Below are 26,853 nucleotides of genomic sequence, written 5' to 3' on the forward strand. Positions count from 1 at the left end.
GAGACAGTGGAGTTTGCCTGCAGCTGAGCTGACAGTGACAACTTCAGGTTTTACAAAATATCTCCTTACAAGCCATGCCAAGCAGTATCACAAGCAAAGCCAGCAATCTGAACCAGCAGCCATCTAATTCTCACTGCCTGTGCTATATTCCTACCTTCAGCAAAAAAAATCCTTCAGGGCAGCAAGAACAGCAGTAAACCTGTCATTAACAGCCACAGTACTGTTACATCAGCGACTCTTCCGTGTCAGCTACAATCTTTAACTCAGCTGTTTGCCTCTTTGGGGAGAACTTTCCTTGGCTGTCAGGAAATAGAAAGTGTATGTTGGTCCTTCATAAGCATATACAAGCACTCCAGGGCACAAATAAACAAAACAATCCTATTATTTGGGAAAACATGTTGATTTTTAAAAACAAGCCAAGAAGATGCCTCTGTGAATAGTCTTATATACAAACTAGCAAGGTAGAACTTACATGTAAATATGTCAGGTAAAATAAACTGCTGTCACTTGTTTTCCTTCCTTGCACCAGCACTGGAAAACAGATTGTTTTTACCACATGCTTGCTGCAGAACTGTGTTTTCAAAACACATAGCTGAAGTCAATGAATCACAACCAAACAATTGGCTAAAACCCTAGAAACCTACAGATCATTACCTTGGGCATGGTCATCCAGAAGCACACAAAAAACCAATCTTTCTCATCAGCCTTTGTGCCTCTGTCAACATCAATTGGAAACTACAACCACATAAATGGGAGCATCTCCGTTCAACAGACAATCCAAGATTCTACCCATTAGATAACAGCATCTGAAGAGAAAGAAAATATGTGAAAGTAACTTTTTGGTACAGCCAAAGCATTTACACCCCAGATGAGTTGTTGCAGTGGCAAACTAACAGCATTCTGGTAAAGTAGCATAAGCTTCAGAGAAACTTGGAGCATTAAGACAAGAATTTTGAGGCCACCAAACTTGCTGGACCTTATTCATATCTCTGCCCACCTAAAATACAGCTGCTAAGACAAATTACATGGGAGTGAGCAGAGAAGTAATGATGGTATCAGAATGTACTTGGTAGAGCAGTTAAGAGGCAGAATAAACAAGAAGTATAAACATCTTCAAATTACAATCCTCCACAGTACTGAAGACTGTAGGAAATTATTTCAGAGCATATGTTGGAAGGCTTGATTACCTAAGTACACTCAGAAATCCAAATTAATCTAACAGAATACTTAAAATATTAAATCCTTGAATATAGAATTATGGTAGATTTAACATTGTTCATCTGGAATTAATTTGCACAATTAGCTGCTTGGACAAGTAGACTTCTCGTCACCTATAAGGCCTGCTCTTGCAATGATTTACATAGTACACCCAAGAGGAACCAAGGTGTGACCGAGTCTGCTAACAGCACAGTGTACCTGAATATAAGGCCCTTAAGAAACAGTAGATGCATATGTGTGCCCACCACCATGCATGCTGGTTTTCTACAGTGTAGCAAACCAAATTCAAAGCCTCAATACTCAAAAACAATCAATGATCTAAGCCCAGTGCATACAAATAAGTGATGCACTGGACACTATGAAAGAAAAGAATTTGCTTCCCAAGAGCAAGCAACTCATCTGCGCTGGAGACTGAAAGACACAGGAGCTAGCCAAGTCTGTGGAAATAGCTTCTCATGGGTATCAAAGTCCATGACAAGAAGATGATAGCTGTAAACTAACACCCTATATTAGGATACTCAGGTAATTAATGTCTGCAGTGAGTAGAGCCACTTAAAAGGGCTTTGTCAGCCCAGTCATGGTAGATGGCTGATTTCTTTTGTGTCTCTCAGCAGAAGAGGCTCAAGTAGTAAAAGAGAATAGAGGAAAGCAAAACAAAAAAAAAAAACAAAACAAAAAAAAACACAAACAAAGCAAAAAAACCCACACCAAACAAAAAACAACCCCAATAGAAAATTATAAAACTGTTCAGGGCCTTACAAGAAGAATATTAATGACACAATGGGAGTCAGGATACAAAGATGGAGAAGATGCAGTTCAGAGATAAACTAAGCTATATAAAAGGGGAGTTTCCACAATCAAAAAAGGAAGATACCATTACATATCTGGTGCTGGCAAAACACAAATGTGGACTGCGAAGTAAGCGTCACAAGCTCTATAACACAGCAGGGCTATCACCCACTCATTGTACCTTTGTGTGCGATGATGTACATCTGCATTAGTGTGACAAATAGATATTATAATCCACAAATAATGTATATACACAATGTGGTTTTCAATCATTACATGTTTTTAAGAAGGTTTTAGCTTTGTCTGTTCCTGAAATTAGAACTACTTGAAAATAATTTATTTAGCAAAGCTTAAGTAGTCATGAGTTGAGCAGAAGACAGAACCACAAAAAACCCTAGAAGGATCTAAGATAGCTTTCCTGCTAACATAAATCCAAGAAATCCTACAGAAATTCTGAATGTCTTCTAGGAAGTTCTTTTCATTAGATTCACTCAGCTTTACTTCATTTTGGTTAAATGACTGAAAAGGGACTTTTTCCCTTCACATTCCTGTTGTTCCCCGACAGTGTTTGCAGCAACCTTCTCTCTAAAACCAGAACTGCAAGTCTGTATATAGATATGCCATAAGATTCCCCTATCTGTCAGCAATTAAAACACATTTGAAAGAAAGTTTAAAAATCACACATAAGGATTGCAACTCTCATTTTCTTCCCATTTTGTCCTTCAAACACACTGCAAAGTACTTAGATATCTAACCATCTTATTTCTGAGGCATCTCACCTACCACTGGATTATTTTTTGCCGAGAGAGCCTGAGCTTCTAGAATCTTGCTAAAAACACACTTGCTAAAGATTGCCTCTTCCACAATGTACGTTTTACCTGTGAATGAACTTGATGGTGCTAGCAGCAGGTGCTGTGGGAGAAATAAAAAGTCTAGGAGATCACCTGCTGTCCTTTGTATTCTTAAGGTCTCACTTGAGCATACATCCGAAACAGCTTCAAACTACACAAGCTGAACCATATACTACGTTATTTGTTTGCTTTACACATATTTCAAGACAGAGAATAAACAGTTGCCACAATGAGTAGCTTCATATAAGGGAGTTTGCCAAGTTTTCTGCCCCCTCCCCCGATTATACTTGCGACAATGATGTTTGCTTAAATAAAAATCTTGGTTTTGAATCCCCTATGGAGAAATTCTGCACTTTTCCTCTCCCAAGAAAAATGTCTGAGATCCTTCTATGAAGAAATAGGCATGACATGATTATAACAGGCATAATTAAATGCAAAAGAATACAGAAATTAATAAGCAGGAGTGGAAGTGGGGCCTCTCCTTCTTCTGGAAGGTCCATTAAGCTGTCCTACCTGGCTGCATCATCAGACAGGTACAAGCATCTCTGCAGGACCATCCAAGCCCACCTCTAGGTGAATAGAAAAGCTGTAAGAAAACTGACTTTTTTCTTCCACTGCATGACTTGGAGTGAGGGGAGGCAGGAAGAGTCTAAATTAATACATTGTTTTCTGTTGTAAGAATTTAGTTCCCTTAAGAGAATGCAAAAAATCTTAAAAAAGGATCTTCTGGATGAGTCTTCTTCAGAATTTTTTGAAGTTTCTCTCTGAACATTGATACGTCTCAATGTGCCAGATACAAATTTATGAAATGGTTCTGTTGGCCCAAAATAGAGCATTTTGGTTGAAAGTAACTCCAATGAAGAATTCACTTAGCTCTACTCAGCTGTAGAAAGTAGTTGATGCATGTCCGAAAAACAATTATATGAAGATCTTGCCTTCTTTGTTAGATGAAAGCAAGAACCAAACCCTGAACTAACAGAAATTCTCTTTGAAGACATTCACCATGTGAAAGCCCTGCATCTGGAGTTCCTCAACGACTAAATGAAAATAAGCATTTTGAATTCAGAGTATAGTAAGGATACTACAGGTCAAATACACGGTTACTACTGCCAGAAACGGCTGCTCTTACACTGTATTAAAAGGTTTTAAAAGCTGACAAAACTGAGGATTCTACCAAAGTACATTTGGAACATGACAAGCATCCAAGACAAAATTACCTGGAGATGAATGTAGCTTATTTTCTTTTAATTGTGAGTCTATAATTTTTAGAGTAGGCTATTTCTCCAGAGTCAAAAAAAAATTCAGATGATACCTTGTGTCTCATTGCATGCCAGGTTTTGGCCTCTTACAGTACACACTGGATGAACCGTAAATGCTTTCTTTTATTTGTCTGTCAACAACTCCCACTGCTTTTATTTTCAGTCTCCTGATTTTCATTTCGCATGGTTTGACTTGTACAAAAATGTAGTATATATTGATCCAAGATGTTCACATCTGTAACATGATATTAATAGGATTAAGCCAACATAGAGAATGTGTAGAAAACATGGCAACCTAAAAAATACATTTTGATACCAAGTAAAAACAAAAAAAAGAAACCTAACTCATTGGGTTTTGTGATGCAAAAATATTTTACAATCTTATTCATGGACCGGTCATAATAAGAAGTAATGAGAGAGACCTCAACTTTGTTTAAAAATGTTATTCTTAGATACAAAGGCACCTAAAAAGCTATCACCTGTGATGTATAATTCCACAGAAACTCATATTTGCTAATATACCTACGGAGGAATTCAGAGTCAATTCTACAATAAGAAACAAACTGACAGATCTGGAGGACAAACTATAGACAGCATATAGACAAAAATAGATGTAAAGCATTACATTAATTTATAATTTATAATAAAAATTAATATAGGCTCTCATATATGTTGCTGGGGCCTGAAGAAAGCCCTTAGTATATATAATTATAGTGTAGATTCTCAGACACCTCTACTGATCTTGTACCCTGTCAGGAAAGTGAGCAAGACTGCCCACTTACCTATTTCTATGTTGTGGAAACATGTTACATCTTATATAATTACATGAATGCGCATCGAAGAGTAAATATGCTTAGGTCTACATAAAATACTGATCCAGTGCATGTTGCTTTGTTATTTAAATAAGCTGGCCTTCCTTGTGTTAACTGGGTTGGAAACACTTTTATATCTGAAGTCATATATACTCCTTATATTCATGGAAATACAAGTAACTTCATCACTCTTTCTCTCTTCGCAAAGAAAACTCTCCAGCTTTTAAAATTTTGTTTAACACCACCACCACCCCAGCCTAAGGAAATTCTGAGTTCCAGTTCTCAGCTCCAGCACTGCAGAGAAAGGGAGTTGAGACTTTGATCCCAAAAGCCAGATTCTTAACTAGTACAAACCTTAAAGTTACAAATCCAAGTAACATGAACCACTGCTTCCAACTGCTGATGTAAATTTAGTACACATCAGCAGCATGGGATCCCTTTCTACAAATGAAGGGAGAACAAAGGGAAGCCAGATTTTGAATAAGGTGCTGCACTATCATTTTTTGCTCATAGTCTTCAGAAGTAGAAACATTAGCATTGATTGACACAATCCACATCTAGTCAGGTTTTTCTGCTGCAAGGTAAACTAGGTTGTTTCGATACACTCTTCCCACACAAACCTGAGTATTTCCTTTTTGCTTGATGAAGAGCTTGGAATTGGCTAACATTAGGCTCTTACATGACAACTAACTAGCAGTGTTAAGAATGCCTTTAGTTATTCATATTATTGATATTTAAGCAGGGTTTGTGGCATCATTGTTGCTGTTCCAAATACATTGTAACCAAAAGCAAAGTGTTTTCTATTCTTTTTTCTTCTTCTTAAAGGAGTCACTGAAGCAAAATTTCAGTGAAAGAGAAGATAAGTTTCTAACAAACAAGAAAAATGGATTGTTAATTATCAGCATGAATTGAAATAAAGTTCTTTAGGTTTCTATCCTGAGTTTCCAGTGTAAAAGGGAAGAATTTGCCTTTCCTTCTCATCTCGCATACTATGCTAATTAATTTACTTAAAACAGGAGATGGTATTTCCCCAGCTCTTACTCTCCTTGTTGTATATTTCACTTCACAGATTTTAATCCAGAGCTACATGTTATAGGAAACATTTGGAAGGGAAGGTATGATTTAGCTTTGAGGTACAGGCTTTGTTTTGCAGCGATATGACACTGATTCAGTAGCACACTTCAATTATGATTCTTTGAGTATTAACTAAAAAAAAAAAAAGGCAGAAAATGCTCAAGAGCAGTAAGGGAAAAGCTCTCCAAAGCAACAGGCAGGGAGAAATGCATATGTCACCTTTACAGAAAGAAAAGCCATTTTAGGGTTTATAGTTCCTCACTGCAGAGGCAGAACAGTCTTTTACTTGCACTTCAGTTGTTGTTTTTTTAAAAAACACAACTGAGGGAATGCTACACTATAAATAAGTATTAAAGCATGAATGCCTTAACGTGCCATTTTTTCTGAACACCACAACTGTTTTGCGTACCCCCCTTCTTTTACCCACCAGTTACAGATTGCTGTAACTGTATTCCATGAATACAAATCTTTTCCTTCACCTTATGAGCTAATTTGCTAGTTTTCCTTGCTCTTCTACATGCTTTATTTTCTGTTTATCTTTATAGATACACGTCTCCGTCTTGTATTCTCTCCCTCTCTCAGAAGAATATGTGGTGGTTGAAACATCCAGCAGAGGCTGCACAGGTCTGAGCCTCACCTCTAGCTAAACCCTATGAAAAGAATGTAAGCGCACAGTTTTCACACTAAAAGCATATCCTGGTGTATGTTACTGCTTCCGATGTATGCAAAGCAATGTATTTTAAAGGCAATTTACAAAGAAAAAGAGCAGAACAGAAACCCAGTACAAAAATAGCAAGCCCAAACAGCCTTAATCATTTTTTACTTCCTTATGTTATAAAGGAATGACCAAAACCAGAATTCTCATGTAAGACTGCACTAAAAATAATTACCTTGATACTGACCTTCACTGCCTTATAACTTTTTATGCCAAGGTTTCCCACAGAAATAATCCTTACATGCTTGCTTTCTCACACCAGTAACTTCTGAATCAATAGACTAATTTCCTCAAAGATTATTATTTTCATTAGACATTATGATATTAAGTAATTAAGCTAAGGAGAATATCAACACCTCAGCAGAGAGAGGCTGTAACTTGCATTCCAGCCTTATTCAGCTCCAGAAAATGCATGTGTAGTGGAGGTGTTGAAATCGTCCTATCTGCAAAAAACCTTCAGCTGGATCTCACATCTTCCTAGACACCAAAAATTCCAGCTACTTGGGCAAATCTGTAAGAAACCAGGGTTTATTTACTGTGCTGCTAGTAGAGTGACTTGATTGATAAGTGTTTTCACAGTTTTTAGAAAGGCAGTTCAATTAGCTTACACCTGATTAGCTGGTCTAATCATCTGATTTAGTTATCTAAATTCCTTTTATTCCTCATATTACCCTACTGCAGCATTTGTCTGTGCTTTGAAGATGCAGGCAGCATTCATCACATCTGTAAGACAACTGGGACAGAAATAGTTCCTTCTGTGGAAAGCTTATGAAACATTCCTCAAAACCATCCACGCATCATAACATAAAAGTTTGTGGGGGGAAAAAAAAAAATCCCATGTAATTTAAGCACATGACAGTTTTGATAGAGTGTATAAGGTGACACAGATGTCTCCATTCAGGTTACCTTCTGCCAGATGTCTCAGCTACCACATTTAAGTGATAAAGGTGGAAACTTTTACAAGTACATTCAGCACTCACAGTCATTTTGTCCTTGTCTGTTATTTCATTACTAATATTGGTAGAACTAAACAAACACAAGACATTTTTAGAATGGCAAGAAACATTTACAATAACCAAAGTATTTGCTTGTCACCCTCACTGATCTAGTTTTGGCAGCCAGAAAAGTTGTCTAAGAAACTGTTTATTGTCTTGTTTGAAAACTAAGTTTAACAGTAGAGCTGGACAAAACCAAAACCAACAAGTTGCTGCATGAATGACAGTGTGATTCTGTATGCCTTACCCAGGGCTGGGAAATTTGTCAGTGTGGAACCAGAGTTATTCTTTGGGTAAATAATTCATACTACATATTTCTTTAAGGGACTTGCATGCAGTCCACTTTCCCCCATAACAGAGAGTATAGTTTAGCTAATGAATAAAAGCTTTCAGTTCTTATTTGCAGCTGTGCAAGAAAACAATGAGTTCACAATTAGGTTAATAGGTTCTCCTCACCTTTCCCTGCTCCCCTCCCCCATATATGAGCAAGTGTAACCCTTTTGTTCGGCTTTGTTTGATTTACCAACAGCTTTCATGATACAAGTAATAGTCAACACAAATTAGCAGCACAGAGTCTCTTACCCAGCCTTGCTGAACTACAGATTTAACATAGTATTAGAAAACAGTAATATGCCGAAATCATCAGTCTGCTAAGTGTCACCTCTTGTATTAAACACCTTAAACAGTTTTCCTTTTCCTGTGATTTACTACTTATTTATCTCAAATCTTCGCTCGCGAAGCCAAGCCATCAATCAATCAATCCCTACAATCATGCTGTGGAACCAGCCCACTCTAGAAGGTCTTTCTTTTATTTATGAGTAGTTCTGATAAAGCTTATCTTAAAATTAGGGTATGAATTAAAGCTGCCCTACCAGATTCGACAAGAAGGAAGCATTTGCCTATTGCATACCTGAAGCATACAGTATCTGTTGGCAAAGTTCAGAAGTACAATTTGTCAACATTTGTGAAAAGAACACAAACACTGGTTACATTTAAAGGTCAGCTGGTCACTTTTTAACTTTCAAGCATTTAATTTTGCAACCCTGTCTGTGCTAGCAGACATACTAAATAATATCAAAGTTCTCATAGAGGCTTTGGGAAACACAGTTGCCCCATGTCTTGGGGATTTACCATGTCTGCTTTAAAAATAACCTTCTTTAAAGTGTTTGTCATTCAGTAACTGATGTGCGCTTGCAACCTCAGGTTTCCTTTGGGAGGTCATCTGAGGCAGGAGAATTAACAGTGTACGTCTATGAGACATTCTCTCTTAAAATAACGATTCTAATTGTCAGGATCACTGGAAAGATATTAATTGATAAAGTCGGGTATAATTTTGGTATTTCCAAAAGGAAAAACTGAAAAGATAGACAAGGCTCTACACTGGCTAGGCACGTGTGGGCATTTAATGGCTCTCAGTTTCAACTAATGGGAGACTGCTTTCACCTCATAAATTGATCAAATATTTTCTTCTCCTTTGCTACTTACTACTGTTGCATTTCCATTGTGTCAGGCTAAGCAATTGCAGCTAGCAATCACTTCAGAATTAACCTGACTCTCTGTACTGAGGAGTAAAATGCAATAAACATGCATTGAATTGCAGGAAATACCTACACTCTAGAAGTGACTGTAAAGTGCTTGGAAAATATATGGAAGGAAGAAACCTGCCACAAACCCCAATTCCTTTCCTAACTCAAATCCTATGAAAATGAAGACACGTCCACAGCAGGCTACAAGGCTACACCTTATTCCCATGATGCATGTATATAATGCCATATATTCACAGAGGATCTCTCTCTCACTGCTCCTACACTTTTATTCTGCTCCAGCCCCAGAAATCCACAACCCTCACCTCAGAACATGCATGAATCTGACCCACAATTTGGCCCATGTAGCAGATCTGTGTGCTCTTGTTTCTTGGACTCTTTCATGCTCTTCCTCTCTAATTTTGACATTTAAAGGCAGACAAACAACTTATGTTCCTCTTCAGCATCTACCTGAAATTCCCATGGCTGCTAACGGCATGGGTATTAGGATAATAGCTTCGAAGATTTAACACTGCAGACATTTCACAAACCCTAGGTTTCCAAGGATTTGTTCTACACCCTTTTTCTTACTTTACAGCAACCAACCACTGTTTGTGTTGCTTGTTTTGTTTAAACACACACACAAAAACAGAGAAGCTACTTGTTTTAAATTCTTCAGCTAGATCACATAGAGAGGAGTATACATCACAGCTTAGCCAAAACACCAGCCTGGATTACCATGGTATCATGCTTTTGCCATGTGCTGACCTGTGTTCTGTCACAGAGCAGAATGTCCTCTTCCAAAATACAATTAAAATACCTCTTTTTCTGTACTGATACCAAGCCTTCCCATAGTAGATGGTGAACTATATGCCTTCTGAAGCTATGTTTGTCCTTACTGTTGCCTTCAGGGAAGACATTCTCTGAAGTTCCAGAAGTGGAAATAAATCTGCAAATATTTATGCACTATGGACACATCCAAGTGCCACTATTTGGACTGCTTAGTGCTTCAAATTTTGTTCCATGTCTTTCATATTCTCTCTCCCCTCCCTCTGGCTTGTAGGGTTTTAATTTTAGATTCAGATAATTTAAGATTATACTTAATAAGAAATGGTTTAGGATGTTTTCCTCCTCTCCTCCCATTAAGCAAAACAGGAAACACTTATACTACACACATTTCCAATTCTGTGCACTAAATGCGAATGTTAGCTGAACTATGGTGCAGAATTACAATCTGTTACAACAGTGCATTTTTTAGTTAGAATAGTAAGATTTTCATTGAAAACGTCTAATTACCATATAGTCTTCTACTAGTTGGGATTTTAACATTAATTTTTAAGGAATATTCCTGTAGAGATGCATATAGATTTATGATAGGAGTCCAAGTAACTTCTGTAGCCATTGGGCTGTTCAGTTTGGGGAAGCCCCAGAGGACAACACATTATAAATAATGCTAACCCAAGAGAAGCTTTAGATGGAATTCACACCACGTCAGATGGCAGAGGACTGAACCACTGAATGCTGTTGCCATAAGTAAGGCTTCCTGTAGCTTACAGAATAAATTCTGTGTCCCAGCACTGCAATGAGCAGAGAGAAACCAAAGGGTTAAGATACCTGGGGGCTAGTTTTCTTTTCTCCTGGTTATATCCACTCCCAGGTAGCTGTTGAGAGTAAGGGAAGGAAGAATAGGTGGAAGCAGGGAAGGGAGGCTATTCAAATCTATTACTGAAAGTTAGAGTAGGTGCATCCTTACACCAAAGACTCTCTTCTGAAAGGTGGTTCACAGTGCAAAAATTCTGCAGGAATCTCTCTCTCCACCAGCCTGAAGAGAAAAGTAACTCCTGATCTACATTTAAAGAATCACAGAATATAAACGGGCACAGTCAAGTACTTCAGCGTTATCTATGTCAGCAAAAACAAAATCAAGTCCAGAGGTGAAAACATACTCCATGGTCATATTTTATGTTCAAATCTTATGGACGTGAAGCCAAATAGCAAGGTTTTAAAAATAAAAATTAGAAATTGAACTTCCAAAGCAGCCCAGAACCCATGGTGTAACTATGTCTGCCATTTCTTTGAACGACAGAATATAAGCTGTAAGGGAGACCAGCTTCTCCTGCAACTACTCTACAGTCAGATTTCAGGGCAACATAGCTTGCTGCTGTTAGAACTAAACATGAATTAGGCAAAATACATATCCAGTATGTTGAAGCAACAGTTGAAGCTTGATATTAGCTTGTTTGAGTCTCTGCCAGCATCTTAAAATTTGGGTACATATTTGAAACTTACTTTAGACATCAAATCAAACATGTACTAAGCAGATTTTCATGCATAACCTTCTTTTCAGCAATGATGTTTTGTCTGAATTGCCTCAGATTTTAGTAATTACTCTCTTCCAGCTTAAAAGCACGAAAGCTATGAGAAAAAGAGGCAAAACCACTTTGCTATTCAACTGAAATCAATGTCATCCAAAGTTTTTACACACTTTAAGAGATTCTAAAAGTAAATCTATACTGTCCCAAAGTGATCATTTCATGTCATATTTACTGCATATGACCTGCTGTTCTGTAAGAGTGGCCATCCTGAGCCAGACTTCCTGCAACAACAGCCAGTGGCAGATATGTGGAGAAAGAGCCCAAGAGCAGGGCAAGCATGAAGTGATGCTATACCAGCTTATTCCTCTGTTTTTCAGGAATTCTGAGCCCAAGAGGACATCTTTGCACTCACAAGGCCCTCATGGGCTGTCATTTGTCTCATTTCTGAACTCGAGCATACCTAAAGGTATTCGTATCACTGCATGGCAATGACCTCCACAGATCTATCTTCTTTCTTGTATATTTCCAGCCCACCACCTGACCAGTATCATATGAGGCTACTCCAGTCCTTGTGTTATGAGAAAGTGCAGTTACTTGTTCCTTAGTCACTTTTTCCATGCCACCCAAGGATTTTATAGTCTTCTGTTATGTTCTGTTGACAACACTGCTTTTCCAGCTTCAGGGAGGCCAGCTAAATCAGCGGGGGTTTGTGCAGAAGTTATTAAACATCTCTGAGTATCCTTGCCCCTTTTTATTGTGCCTGCTTTAATGTGAAAGGAGGAAGCAAGCTGAGTTTTAGATGGGGAGGGGCACAGGTGTTTTAAATGGGTAGGAGCCTCTTAACTCAGTTTCTCAGTCAAGACTAGAAACTTTGCAATCCCCGCCTGGAACTGGCTGATTCTAAATCAACTAGCCCAAAGACAGGAAGCGATCCAGCATATTAGAGTAGCATTTTGCAAGTGCTAATTAACCTAGTTTCACATTTTTAAGAAGCAGTCTGAGCTAAGTAAAACAAACATGTTTCATGCACATTCTTCTGGCCATCTTTTCTCCTCATTTCCACTCTCCCAGAAAGCTGTCATAAAAGGCTCCCTCCCTGGAGTGGTGCCCTGTTTTAGCTCTACTTGTCTTTCCTCCCCCAGATTGCAACACACAGAGAAACAACTTCTGCAATTCCTCTTCTCTAGCTCTCATGCGCCTGGCTTCTGCCCAATAATTTTATAGCAAGGAAAAACCCTACTTAACTCTTTTCTAAGCCTCCGACTTCAGCTTTCTTCCACTTGGAATGTTTTTCCCTCTGTCCTGAAGTTGTTCTCAATTTTGAGATCTCAAAAATGAAGAATGTGAGAAGGAAAACAGAATTGGGGAATGTAATAGTCAAAAATATCAGGGAATAATTTTTATGACCCCACAAGTGAAAAATAACTGGGGGTAAGGGAGAGGAAATCAAGGTCTATTTCATATGGTGATATTCTGAAAAACATAAATCACTCCTAAGTGGTACGGAAAAACAGGAACTGTCTGAAGGAAGCTAATGAAGTCGACACTATCACTGCCTAGGTTCAGAATTCAGGTCTAGAAAAATTAGCCCTATCTATTGGTAGTCAAGAATTTCTTAACCAAAGTTTTAGAGGCCATAAAATTGCTTTTCAGACTCCCCTTCTAACATAAAACTAGCTTCATATTAAAGGAAGAATAAATTTCAGTCGGTATTTAATGGTACAAAGTGTGAAGACTACAGTGCATAGTTCACAAACAGAACAGTAGCTGTAAAATGCTAGGAAAATAAGTAATTGTTCTGTAACTTCACAACCTTAAAACAGACTTATGAAAACGCTTCTGAAATGGTCTTATCTCATTAGCAAGGAAATTATTCCATTTGCTCTCATTCTTGTGTTAAATTCACTCTGCCCTGCTCAACATGAAGATACATGAATAAACAGTTGAAACAATAAAGCTAAGCATGTTTCCAAGCTCTGCTACAGTAACTACCTACACAAGCAAAACCCAACTCTGTTCATATACTGGAATTCTCTGGAAAAAAAAAAAAAATAAATTCTAGATTCTAGCTGTAAGTCTGTGTTGTGGTCTAAGCCCAGGTAAAAGTATGCACTAATCTCTGCATGCTTGGGTCATATGGAGAAAGAAAAGAGCATGCAATCAATTTACAAAGCTAAGAAAATTCAAGTGCTTTCAGACTTGAAGGAATTTGACCTATACAATGTCCTAGTGATGTCAGACTTTTCTGAAGATACTGCCCATATAATCTTGGGCTGAACCAAGTCAGTTTAAAGACCTCCTTAATTATTCCTAAATATTGATGGTTTGGTTGTAGCAAAAATGCCCCCAACTCCTCTCAGTGCCTATTACCTAGATATCCAGTTACCTAGATATACTTCCTCTATACTGACCAAGGAATGATTTCTTGTACAGCTGAGTGAAATAAGCAGAGACTGCTGCCTTCAGACCTCTCTGCAGAACTCAGGTCACAGACACGCACACCCTGTCTTCACTGAGGACTACATATGCTTCAGGCTTCCAAAAGTCCTCTTGCTTAACAGAATGTGGTTTGGGCATAAATAAGACCACTGGCCTTGCTGACCTGGAGGTAGGTTAAATCAGCATTAAAGGCCCTGATGATCTCTCACCTGTTCTCTCACTCGCTACTTGACTGCACATCACTTAAACATGTTTCTCCCCCTTACATGTGCAGCTAGCAAGAAGTGGAGGTAGTCCATACTGCAGCTGCTGTAAGCTATAGGCACTGGAATGGTATAGCCAGAAATCTTGCAGGATTTAATTTACAATCATGCATGTTGTAAGCCCCTGAGGACAGGAAACTCTCATGTTTTATATATCTATAAAACAACATGCATACCTATGACACAGTATAAATAACAGAGGATCAGATTAAAAACATCTGTAGACGCTCTGGCTGATCTATTGTCTTGCTGCCTGCTGTCTCTTCATAATTTTTGATGGCAGATGAGCCATTTCAAGCAATGGGATTGCTAGAAGTGCTGATTCAGCTACATATACATCTGTAGCAACATGTTAACAAGAGACTGGATGAAGAGAGAAATTAAAATATAATAATAATCTGTCCTTCAGGCATGATGTCCTGACAGGTTTCTGTGTGATTTTTGTTTACTTTCTGTCAAGAAAAGATAGAAAACATGGATGACTGAAGCAAAACAGCTTTTGAAACATGGTAGAAAGGAATAAGGACAACATTTCTTTGATTCAGAGCTAAGTCTGTTGTGATACAACTTTTCTCTCACTGCCCAGAACTGTCAACATCTATTCGTCTATTGTAAATTGCTTCTGTGAAAGCAAAAATAATGTATGTCCACAACATGGTGATAGTCACAGAAGATATAAAGAGATTCACACACTGTGCAAGTATTGAGTGCAAAAATAATGCTAAAAGGGAGGCAGACTGTTATTGATACCAAGCAGGGAAGGGAACAACTACATTTCCAAGAGAGAGGCAAAGAGGAATCCTAAATTTAGAACAAAATTCAGAACTGAAGCCAAGATACTGTCACCACCAGAGCTGCGTGAACATCTCACAGAAGATCCTTCAACAATGTTAAACCCAGATCCCTTAGGTTTAAAAGGGGTGGGAGAAAAAAAAGAAAAATCAATTCCCTTCATGTGAATCTTCTCTGTGTCCTTCAAATCACTATCTAAAAATTAGTATTGAAACCCTTTTCTCTGTGCCCAGCTACATACTTTTCAAAATTGATTACAAGGCTTTCACTTTGTATTCAAACTTTTGGCAGCTGGTCACACGGTAGGTCTGCTGAATTGAATGAGCCTGGTACTTTTGCAGAATACCTCAGGCTGCTTTCACAGAAGACAAACATTAATTAAAAGTCACTCCATCTAATAAGAAATTTCACTTTTTCAGTGAAAAATTAAGAACAGTTTGAAAGACAGAGAAAAATGTCAGAAGTGTGAAAGTGTATGAAAAATGTTTTCTTCGAAATGAGAGGATCCAAAAATATCCAGGCAGATCATTTCACATGCGAGTGCTTCCCTCCACCTTTCCATGTTAGTCTTTCAGACCTATCCATACTTATTCTTGCCCAGTTTCCTCTCTGCTTCCAGCAAATAAGTGATCTAGCGATGATATCTTCTACAGTTGCAGAAGGTGTTTTCTATTCGACTTTTGCCACTCTTTTTCAAACACTTTGAAACCTAACATAAGTAAAACGTTACAGAGCAGAACACTTCTGCCCTCAGAGAAGGGGAAGAGAGTGGTGGGCACATATGTTCATATGTGCATATAGAATCCATATAGCTTTCAAATGTAGAGCATGTGAAGCGTTTACAGTAATAAGATTTTTGTCTTTCATGCCACAAGTCTGGATACCAGAGATTTTTGTTCTGCAAAGACGATTGGACGCTCAATGTGATCAGGACATTCACTTAGTAAACATCTTCCATAAAACCTGAGATTGTCTAAAACTGAAATTAGAATGTGATCGAACTGTACTGCCTGCTGTATAACCAGAGGGTGACAGACCAACTTGCTAGTGAGGGCTTGGCAGGTGTACAGTATATCTGATGCACCTGGCAGCATTTTATGAGCTGCTGTATGACTGCAGGTATACTTAAACCCCTCTTCCTCACCCTCTTCCCTGGGCCCAGGAAGGGACTGACAAGAAAAGTAAGTCAGAATCTTAGATAGTATATTGCTTACTATAGGAGATTTTTACTAAAAGACATGAACTGCAACAGTAAAGTATCTTAATGATTAAAGACAGAATCAGGTTACTACTTGCACCAGCAAAAAGGATAGAGGCTCTGTCATGTTGCTTGTGCTGCAGTAGCAACCAGTAACTGAGGAGGAAAGAGCTAATGAAGGCAACTGAGTAGCTCTGAAAGCATCAAAATGCAAGAGAACCCCATATTCTAATCCCACAGCGCAACACAACCTTTCCAGCTTTACACAATGGCACAGCATTTACTAAAATCCAATTATGCTTTTAAAATATAGTTCATATTGGGAGTACCATATATTTGAAAGAATTGCAAGTCATTAACTCAAGGCCTACTGGTCTCTCTGGATTCATCCTAGATGAGCTGCTGATTTGCTCATATACTACTTTGTTTCTTTTTCAAACCCTAGAGAAAAGAAAGCTTACAATTTACAATAAAATTCTGCATAATGCCGGAAGCAGTTCACAAGGACAGTTCAGCTATTCTGTAACAAATCCTTATTTATAAAATAATTAAGTTTCTGTTGGGAAAGCAGGAATTTAAACAAATAGATTTTGAAGTGTCCCTTTTTTAGGGCTTTGAGATTTATTCCAGTGACAAGCACAAGCATGTGTTTGTTCATTCATTCAGACTGACAGTATCAGAACCTTTTGTTGTACCTTTCTCTAGAGTTTAGGGGCTCTGCCTTCCTTGCATAAAGTTAAAACCCTTCACCAATTATCTTGAACATACTAGGAGGAAGAGCAGCAGTTGTGAAGTTCTTGGCCAAAATCAGAAACAGTTCCTGAAGGACTTGGATGGTAGTAGGGGTAGACAAAATGGACCACCACCACCCCCCATGCACACATACCCCAACAAAGCCATTTTCTTTCAAAGAAAAATAAAACCATTACACAAAATTGAGTCAGTTTTGCCAGAAAGCTTCTTAAGAAAGAAGAGTGAAAGCATAATGGGGTAAGGGACACTTCCAGAAGTGTTGAGCATTGATTTCAGCCTTCTGTTACCCTGAAGAAGAATGACTTTTGGTTTGACTAATATAGTAATTTAAGCAAAGGCTGAAGAAAAGCATTAAGCAGTCATCAACTTTCCCCCTCCTTTAAAATCAGTTAGAAGTTTTCTGGTTTGCTTCCTACTCTAAAGGGAATCAACTCTAAAATCCTCTCCTAAATCAAGCTTTTCAACTAGGGCTTCTTATTACCAGTTGCGTATAGCTCTTTCCCAGATAAGGGGAGGAGGAATAAAAATCAGGAGTTTGTATACTCTTCCAAAACTATCTTCCCTAGCTTTCCCCAATTATTCATTTAGAAAGAGATCAGTTAACTGCATCCCTTCATCCAATCGCTAATGGAGCTACAGTCGCTTAGTACATCTGAAAAATCTGAGTCCCTGTGCCTTTTACCTTTGAAGTTCTTGGTAAAGGAATCTTTTTAATGCACAGAGGACTTGAGATATGGAATTACTGTTAAATCAGTCCCACTTTGTCTTGATGCTTCAGCAAGCCAGCTCTATCCTGCCCTGTGTCAGTATTTTCTGGCATCATCTTTCTTCTGACTTGACTGTGGCAGGATGACCATGGCTAGATGCCACATGCGCCTCCCAAAGCCACCCCATCGCTTCTCTCTTCAGCTGGACAGAAGAGAGAAAATATAATGAAAGGCTCATGGATTGAGAAGAGGACAGACAGAGATCACTCGCCAATTGCTTTTATAGGCAAAACAGACTCAACTTGGGGAAATTTGTTTATTACCAATCAAATCAGAGTCAGGTAATGAGAAATAAGACATTTCTTAAAACACTTTCCCCCCATGCTCCACTTCACTCCCGATTTCTCTACCTCCTCCCACCCAGCGGTGCAGGCAGACAGGGAATGGGGGTTGTGGTCAGTTCATCACACGTCTCTGCTGCTCCTTCCTCCTCAGAAGAGGACTCGTCACACTCTTCCCCTGCTCCAGCATGGGGTTTCTCCCACAGGAGACAGTCCTTCATGAACTTCAACAAAAGTCCAGCCAGCAAACCTGCTACAGCAGGGCCACAGATCCTACCAGGAGCCTGTCCCAGCATAGGCCTCATAGAATCATAGAATAGTTTGGATTGGAAGGGACCTTCCAAGGCCATCTACTCCAACCCTCCTGCAATGAGCAGAGACATCTTCAATGAGATGCCACTGAGTCACAGCCTCCTTCAGGCATCCCCCTGTGTGCAGTGCTCCCCAGGCTGCATGATAGATATCTGCTCCACCATGGACCTCCATGGGCTGCAGGGGAATCTCTGCTCTGACACCTGGAGCACCTCCTCCCCTCCTCCTTCACTGACCTTGGTGTCTGCAGAGCTGTTTCTCTCACATATTCCTCTTTCTGACTGCAATTGCACAGGGTTTTCTTCCCCCTTCTTAACTATGTTACCGCAGAGGCACTACCACTGTCACTGATGGGCTTGGCCTTGGCCAGCAGCATGCTCATCTTGGAGCCAGCTGGCATTGGCTCCATCAGACATGAGGGAAGCTTCTAGCAGCTTCTTACAGAAGCCACTCTGTAGGCCCCATGCTACCAAAACCTTACCATGGAAGGCCAATATACTTATTCTTTATCTTCTGATTGCATTAATCCAGGAATGCAAGGCAAAAAGTGTATCTAGTGAAAAGTTTCTGCCTTTTCCTAGAACAGTAAAGGCTGTTGCATAAGCAGAGAAAACAAACTAAAAAGTATCTCAAGGATGAGTTCCATTTCCCTCAGACAAAATACATAATCATTTCCATTCTACATTTTTAGGGTTTAAACATACAAAATGCCACAAAAATGCATAGAAAACTAAAGCACATACTCACTATTAGCAATAAATGATGAAAAACATCTGCTTATGAGGATACATGACATGAAACACAAGGAGTCATGTAAACAATGCTCTATGATTTATCCTAATACTGGGAATTGCAGGATGAAGGCTTTTAATCAGACGGCCTCTAGCAGCAGCCCTGTTGCCTGGGAAGTAAACACACATGTCAGGGTTTTTATAAAGGTATGATACAGCCTGTATTATAAAATGAGCCTTCTTTTTGCATCTCTTTATGTCTCAAAATATGTTTACATTCATCACAACTATATGCATGTAAAGCTACAAAGGTTTTGACAGCTTCAGTCCTGCTTGTACTGGTAATTTACTTGGGCCATTTTGTGTGTGTAAATTCACGTACCAACTTCCAGAACACAGAGAAAGGTAAACAACAAAACTTTAGTGAGAATATAAGGATTTCCCAATGAATCATTTCTACAAAAGTAGCATAATAAGCTCTTTAAGATACAAATCTGTCTATTTTCATGTGACATGCACCATGAAGCTATCAACAATAAATCTTAAGAGGGGAAAATAAGTAAACATAGTTGATTCAATCTCAGTTCTACTCTATACGTTTAGCAAAGGAAGAGGGAAACCTTGGATGCAGAGTGGCAACATTTGAGGGAGACAGAGCAGTACTACAGTGTAACAGTGGAACAAGAGCAAAGCTTGATGCCACCCAGTTCCTTTGCACTTCACTGTTTCAGAGATTTTAACTGCTCAACAGCAATTTGCCCAGGGAGCAGAGACTGGTAGACTTATACAGTGGTAATTGCTGGGATTTTTAATGACAAGCTGCCACATAAACCATAGGACAACATAAACTAACATATCACATAAACTGACAAGGAAGTACTACAGATGAATAGCCAGCCCACCAGTGTGAAAACTAATTGGCAAGATGAAAAGATATTCACATGTACTGTAAGCACGTGGGAAGGAGAGGTGATTATGACTATCTGAGTTCATACATCTACAGCATCCTGATAAGCCATATTGTATCATTGCTTTTGATGTGACACGTTGTTTAACCCTAAGTCTAGTCCAAATTTTGCACTTTCTAGATCCCAGAACAGTTTTAAGTCATCACCTTTAAAGGTAAGGAAGATGCCCCAACTTCTGTGAATTCTTTTCCACTGACATTTGGATCACAGATTCTCAGGATTTCTAAGCATGCTTGATTTTCTTGAATCAAGTACCACAAAAATCCAGAGGCATTTTGAAGAATTTTCTTCTGTAAATGCTAACGTAATTATAACCTCTAAACAAGCCCTTGTTCAGCAGTTTAGGCACTCTAGAAGTGTTCTGCACATTATCAGACCAGATACAGTCAGTGATTCTACTAGGTAAGCCCAGGGCAAGCCTTTCACTGATCATGTCATTTGCCCCTTAAACAAACAAACAAATAAAAATTGCTGTGCTTTATAACAGTGTCCCAAATCCCTCTGTGACAAACTACCATCCATCAATATCAAACACAACTTTATAAGGACTCCAAGAAACTGCAAAACTTGCAATTGCAAAAGCTTAGTCCTTTGTATTTAAGAATGTTATGTTTCTGAGGATAATTTTAGAAATTATGCATAATAAAATAGCAAAATACAAACTTGAACATGAATTTATCCTTGTATGAATAAAGGATGTACATATAAAAATAACAGTAGAAAGCATGGGAAGTAGGAAATTAAATGTCATGGGGAAGTGACCAAGCACATGGCAACTCGGACAGTCTGATCTTATGCTTTGCCTTAGGACCTGGGATCAAGAGAAGCATAACCTAGAGAGGAGGGTTTCAGGATGACAGCTGAAAGCAAGTACTAGTCAATTGGGCACAGAGATTTAGAGTCATTTCAGCATGAGAGTACGGAGACCCAAGGTATTTGAGCAATACAGGAAGCCAAATTACACTTAACAACCACCACACCTTCAGCTGTAGTAACAAAGGTTACTCATCCCAGTCACAAATTAAGAAAATACTGTGCAGTCTCTTCTACTGAAGAAAGTGTCTGTACCTGGTGTGACAAACCAGTATTATACACTGCACCATCACTCAATTTCTTTGCTTAGTTGTTTAGGAATCTTACCTAGGTTGACTGACATACACAAAGTAATTTGTACAACAATAACGATGACTTTTTAACAATAGGGTGCATATTCAAGAATAAAATCTATATATTTAAAATAACAGAAAACAAATTTATTAACCACTGCCAAAGCTACTCAGAACAAAACATTCATGTAGCTCAAGACCTACAAGTTGTTGCTTATGTTTTGAACGGTTTCGTATATTTTTGCATGGCTCCTTTACCAGGCAGCTAGTGGTTGCCTAGAAGAACTGTAACATCCTCCACTGATTTTGTCAGAGAGCACCACTCCTGAATGCTGATCTTTCTGGATATGGTCATTGGAAAGGATGAAAACAAGCAGTTTGGAAGGTATGAAAATTTCTTTCACACTCTATCAAGAGCTGAAATGGTGGACTTCAGAAGCACACTTCACTAGGTCAGGAAGATCATCAGTACGTACTGTGGCACTACTTCTTCCTAAAACAAGGACATATGAAATTAGATGTTGAGTTTTGGTGTGGATATGAGTCTCTACCCAAAAAGTTTTACCTGGAAGGAAATAGCTCAGAAGCCACATTAAGAAAACCATGCCTGAATTACTGACCCATTCTAGTCAAGAACAAGTGGACTCTTGAAATGGGTCATTTATCAAAGAGTTTCAAAGCTCCAAATGGTGAAATTGTCTGTGTTCATGTGCTGTGTTGAAGAAAGTCAGACTTGGCACACGTTTCTCATTAACTGTACTAAAGCGTCTTAGTTTCCCTAGAAATCCCCAGTTTCTCCTCTGCAATAGGGTAATCTAGAAAGCCCCTCATTTTTCCTCTTCAGTCTGAAAGGGTAGCACATATAGAAGCAGTGCTGAGTGAATGCTGCGGAAATGTTTATCATTATGTGGAACGCTAAAGCAAATTGGCTTTCTTGGCATATATAACATCATTAAAATCTTCACAATAAAGTCTAAAAGCAAGGAAGTCTCATAGATATTTGTATGACGTATTTCACACATGAAGCTTTCACACGGCCAGCTTTAATATCTGTCAGCGCACAAGTGACACTGTGTTCCAGGATCCCACTCACACAACTTGTTCCAGACTGGTAAAAGCAAAAAGCTAGCTACTCCACAGCCCAACAAGTTGTCTATGCCCAAAGTATAGACCAACATTTGCAGAACCATCATGGAACCTGGACACATACGAACTTCTAAATTTGTTACTACTTCTGAACAGGAAAAAGTAGAATGGGCCAACTACATTACATAGTTTGTCTAGACTCATTATAACAAAAGTAATATTTAGAAAAGTAGCTCTGTATGCTTTCCTCTGATTTTCTCATTTTCAGGCAGATTAAACAACTTTTGAACTATTTGTTGAGAACAGCTTTCACGATGAGGTAATTAAAGGAAATCTATCAATTCAGTATATATTTTCAAGTTAATAATGTTAACATACTGTTCAAATAAAGCTCCAATTTACTACAATCTGGTTTTAGACAAGCCCTCCATTTTAACCTCCAAATGGAAGGAAAATGAAGTGACTTTCCTCATCTCGCTTAATAGAGAACATATGTTCAAAGATAATACTGTACGCTTGTTCTGAGAAGCTGTTCTTCCTCTAACAGAGATGCAGTGAGCTTGCATAGTAACACTGGTACAGAGAAAGTCCACGTTGCCATAAATCCCAGGCACTGCAGAGATCACTTCAGAAAAAAAGACTACTGAGTAAAGAAGCACATACACATGCACAACCTAAAGCACCCTGGCCACAGGTGAAAAAAGAACTTGTTATACTTCCTATCAGCCGGAAGGATCAGAACTAAGAGCCACACCACTCTTAATTTAGGGAGGGAGGGGCTAGAAGTGGTAGTGAAGGGACAGAAAGAAGACGGAAATGAAGGGGTCTCTACCGTCACAAAGCACAAGCAGCAGCTCTGAAAAAAAAAAGCTTTAAATTTTTGCATCACAAATTTTCTGGAATAATTTCAGATGGAAATGCTACAGCAGTATCGACAATAACTTTCTTTTTGGGGGGGGGGAGAAATAAATATGGTCTACATAAATAATTATAACTTGCACAAATAATGTAACTGTCACTTGCTTCTTCAGGTCTCAACTTTTTAACCTGCAAAAGCAGGTTAATTCACCTGCCAAAGCCTCTGTACTTGATGTTGTAATAAAACTCACATTCCTTGAATCCCCATCAACTTGTGATTCATTAGCTCACACATATACACAAGCCAACATTTTACCTGTATCCAGAAACAAATCAAAACTACTTCATTCCATCGTGCTCAATGCCATGCCATCACACCACTAAGATGGGAGCCAAGTACCACCATTTACATCTAGTAATAAAAGCAAAGGTCCATCACCAGACACTGTTAACACTTAGTTGCAGATTTATCTGATCCTACAAAGCCATGCCATGTCAAACCTTTTAAGTTCGTATCACTAAACCAAACAATAACAAGAATCACTGAACAATTCTTCAGCATGCTTTGGCTCACCCCATGTTATAAGCACTTGTCCAAAAACTAGAAAGTGTAAGTTGTTTTAGCACCAAGAAGCAACAAAACTCCATGTTTAGAAACTGGCTATTCCAACCTTAACTATTCTATGATTCTATATGAGAAACCTGAAAGCTACATCCTCTGTTCTTCCTACACAAATCGATCATTTTAGCTCAGATCATTTTAGATCAAAAGAATTCTACCCTGAAAGGTACAGCTAACATAGCCTAGACCATCCACTCAAATTCACCACTTAGAGCCAAACTTACCAGTTCAGGATCAGTCCTTATATCTTTAGCGGATAGCCAGCACCAACTGCACAATTATCCCAAATCTTGAACTGGAGCAACTAAAGGTAAGTAGGCTCATGACAGAGTCACAGGCTGAACAATGTAACATTCACCTAGACATTCAGAGGGACGAAAACCAACCAAGAAACAACAAGAAACCCCATATACACACAACACAAATAAAAGTCTGTACAAAAAGATTTCGCTCATCTAGCAGTGAACAGTGGAGCTTCTAATGGTGAATGGTTAAGCTAGCCTTAAATCTTGGGATTCTTGAGCATAAATCTACATTGACATATAGCTGTGGCCCTGCTTTTACCTCAAGAACAAAATTAAAGCCTAGCAGAAGTAGTGAGAAGCCATCCTTTGGTAAGCCCTTGATACTATTCAACTTATCAGGGGGTGAGGTATTAGTGCTGTAATAGGCACTGTCACTTCTTCTCCTCTTCACTAATTGTTTCTATCAAAACATTGTTCCATCTGTGACAGAGTTGTGGTGGAGAAGCACTTACCTTTTGTTTATTTTTAAAAGATCATCATCCATTTCCTTACTAATAACCACAAACAAGATCTTGAGTTTGGGTGGGAGTTTTTTGTTGATTTCATCGTCCTTTTAAATTTGGAGACAGGCAGTGTTGCACACATTGCTGACAGAAACCCCACTTAAAATGCCAACAACACTGCAGCTTGTGTTAAGAGTGACCACAGTTCAGATTTCAAAAGGTGGCACTTCAACCTGTGGTGTCTAAGCCTACACTTAGACACCAAAATATGGACATAAATATCTAAGTAAATAGTTTGTTCTACAAGAGACCCAAGTCTGTTCTGGCCAAGGAACTTCCTAACACGTGCACCCCCAGGCAGATACTTTAAATGGTTAGATTATCAGAAGTGCTTGTGCAAACCACTTCCATCTAACACAGTGGTAGCTGCTGTACATCACTAACTAATAAGCCTCAATAGTTACCAGGGGACTGCTTTTAAATCACAGGGCATTCACTGGAAGAAGTCGTTTCCTGCGCAGCCTACCAGTCTGAAAACAATAGGAAAAGAATCAGATTTAAGTCAACCATGAGAAGCATTTTTTGTTTTTAATTATGTTTGGGATGAAAAATAAAAGGTACTACAGAAAAAACACAGCACTTGAGCTTTCCTTGCAAGAAAGAATTTAGTTTACAAAACAGTATTAGAAGAAATAGGTTTTCACACATAGTTTAGCAATTTAGATATTCATAGAGGCTCAAGCCTTTCTTCAGCCAAGATCTTAACCCCAAGTCCCTGGTCTTCTGTTGCTACTGTTGCCATGCATGTCCTAAATATTTATCAAGACACAAAGAACAACAAGTACATCATTAGAGGGCCCTCAGCGCAGACACCACGAGAAAGGGGGCATTTAACTTGTGTTTGAAACACTAGCCTGAGCCAGAGCCTGAAATTTATACTGTATTTATACACAATCTCTTGCTCCAGTACAGACCTGGTGCTCATTACACATCAGGCCAAAGGAGAAAGCTTAACCTTATGCCAACCCTTCGCACAGGGATAACCAAAGCTGAAGTCTATATATAGACTGTACCTACTCAGACCAACTCCCCAGCCACACAGATTTTGATGTCCCAAGTGGCAGCATATGACAGACAAACAATCGTGAGCTCCCTCTGAGTAAAACAGAGGTTCAGATATTAAATGGGTGGAATGTTTCATTCCACATTCCTAGGTAAACATTTTATACAGTTTCCCGGAAGGTTACAACCTAAAAGGTAGAAACTGGACCACAGTGTCTACACCCAGAAATGAAAGCTTGATGAACAGCAGTTCCCAAAAAATCTCATCTGCATATTCTAAAAGGAACTTGCTTTTTTTTTTAAAAAGTCTTGCAATACTTTTATGTCATGTTTTTTTTACATGTGCTGGTATATTACAAAATGTTTTTAAATGTAAGGTGGTTTGGACTGCCTTGCTGCTAGGAAATCCTCACAGGTCAGTGTACACTGAATTGTCTGGGCTCAAAAAACCAAGCTTGGAACATCAGTGTGAGGAGGAGATCAACTGTAGTGGAGAAATATACACAGGAATTTCTCTAATCAATCAGGATGACTTACTAAAGAATGAATTTGTAAGCCCCAACTGGTTTGTCACAGCCATTTTTTCAAAAATACAAAATTACATATTGTTAAGCCACAGCCCAAAGAGTTCAACAAACACAAAACCTTGATAAGTGCAGAAGTTAGAATAATTTTTAAATTTTGCACAAATGACACCAAAAAAGAAAAAAAAAAGGCAAGCCAGCTTGAAATAAAATTACCATAAAGCACTTTAGATTTTATAAAAGACAATTTAAAAGAGTTTTTGTTTTGCATTTGGGAGAGATTTGTTTTAGCAGAATGTTTGCAGTGTGTCCCTACACAATAAATCAGTCTGGCATCGGTAGATTTTACTCAACTCAAAGCAAACAAAGCTAAGAATAAGAGCAGCTTCAGCTGCCACTGTATGCAAGTTGAGAAGCTGTTTATTCTGTTATTCTAGTTCTGAAGTCGTATTTTAAGGTTCGTAGAGCATAAGATTCTGGACACTCAACAAATTAGCTGTACATGTTTTATGTATGAGTCCTTGTCTATATTCTACCCCTACAAAAAGTGAGCAACAGAAGCACCAAGCGAGCTGTAAATCAACAATAATCTGACTACAGAGTTCACATGTAGAAAAGCACCATCACCATTATCAGGAGGACTAAACAGGTTTTCTTGAGTCCTCTGTTTCCAGAGAGGTTCCAGATCTCTCCTATTGCAGAACTCAAATGTTCCCAGGATCCAGAAGCTTCCCATTCTAGAACCTGCTCTCCTTAGCCCGTGGTCATATACTAAATCCAGGAAATTTCAGA

Source organism: Neopsephotus bourkii, unplaced genomic scaffold (assembly GCF_033783945.1).
Source record: "Neopsephotus bourkii isolate Nb327-2 ecotype Australia unplaced genomic scaffold, CSIRO-AGI_Nbou_v1 NB_741, whole genome shotgun sequence".
Taxonomy (NCBI): domain Eukaryota; kingdom Metazoa; phylum Chordata; class Aves; order Psittaciformes; family Psittacidae; genus Neopsephotus; species Neopsephotus bourkii.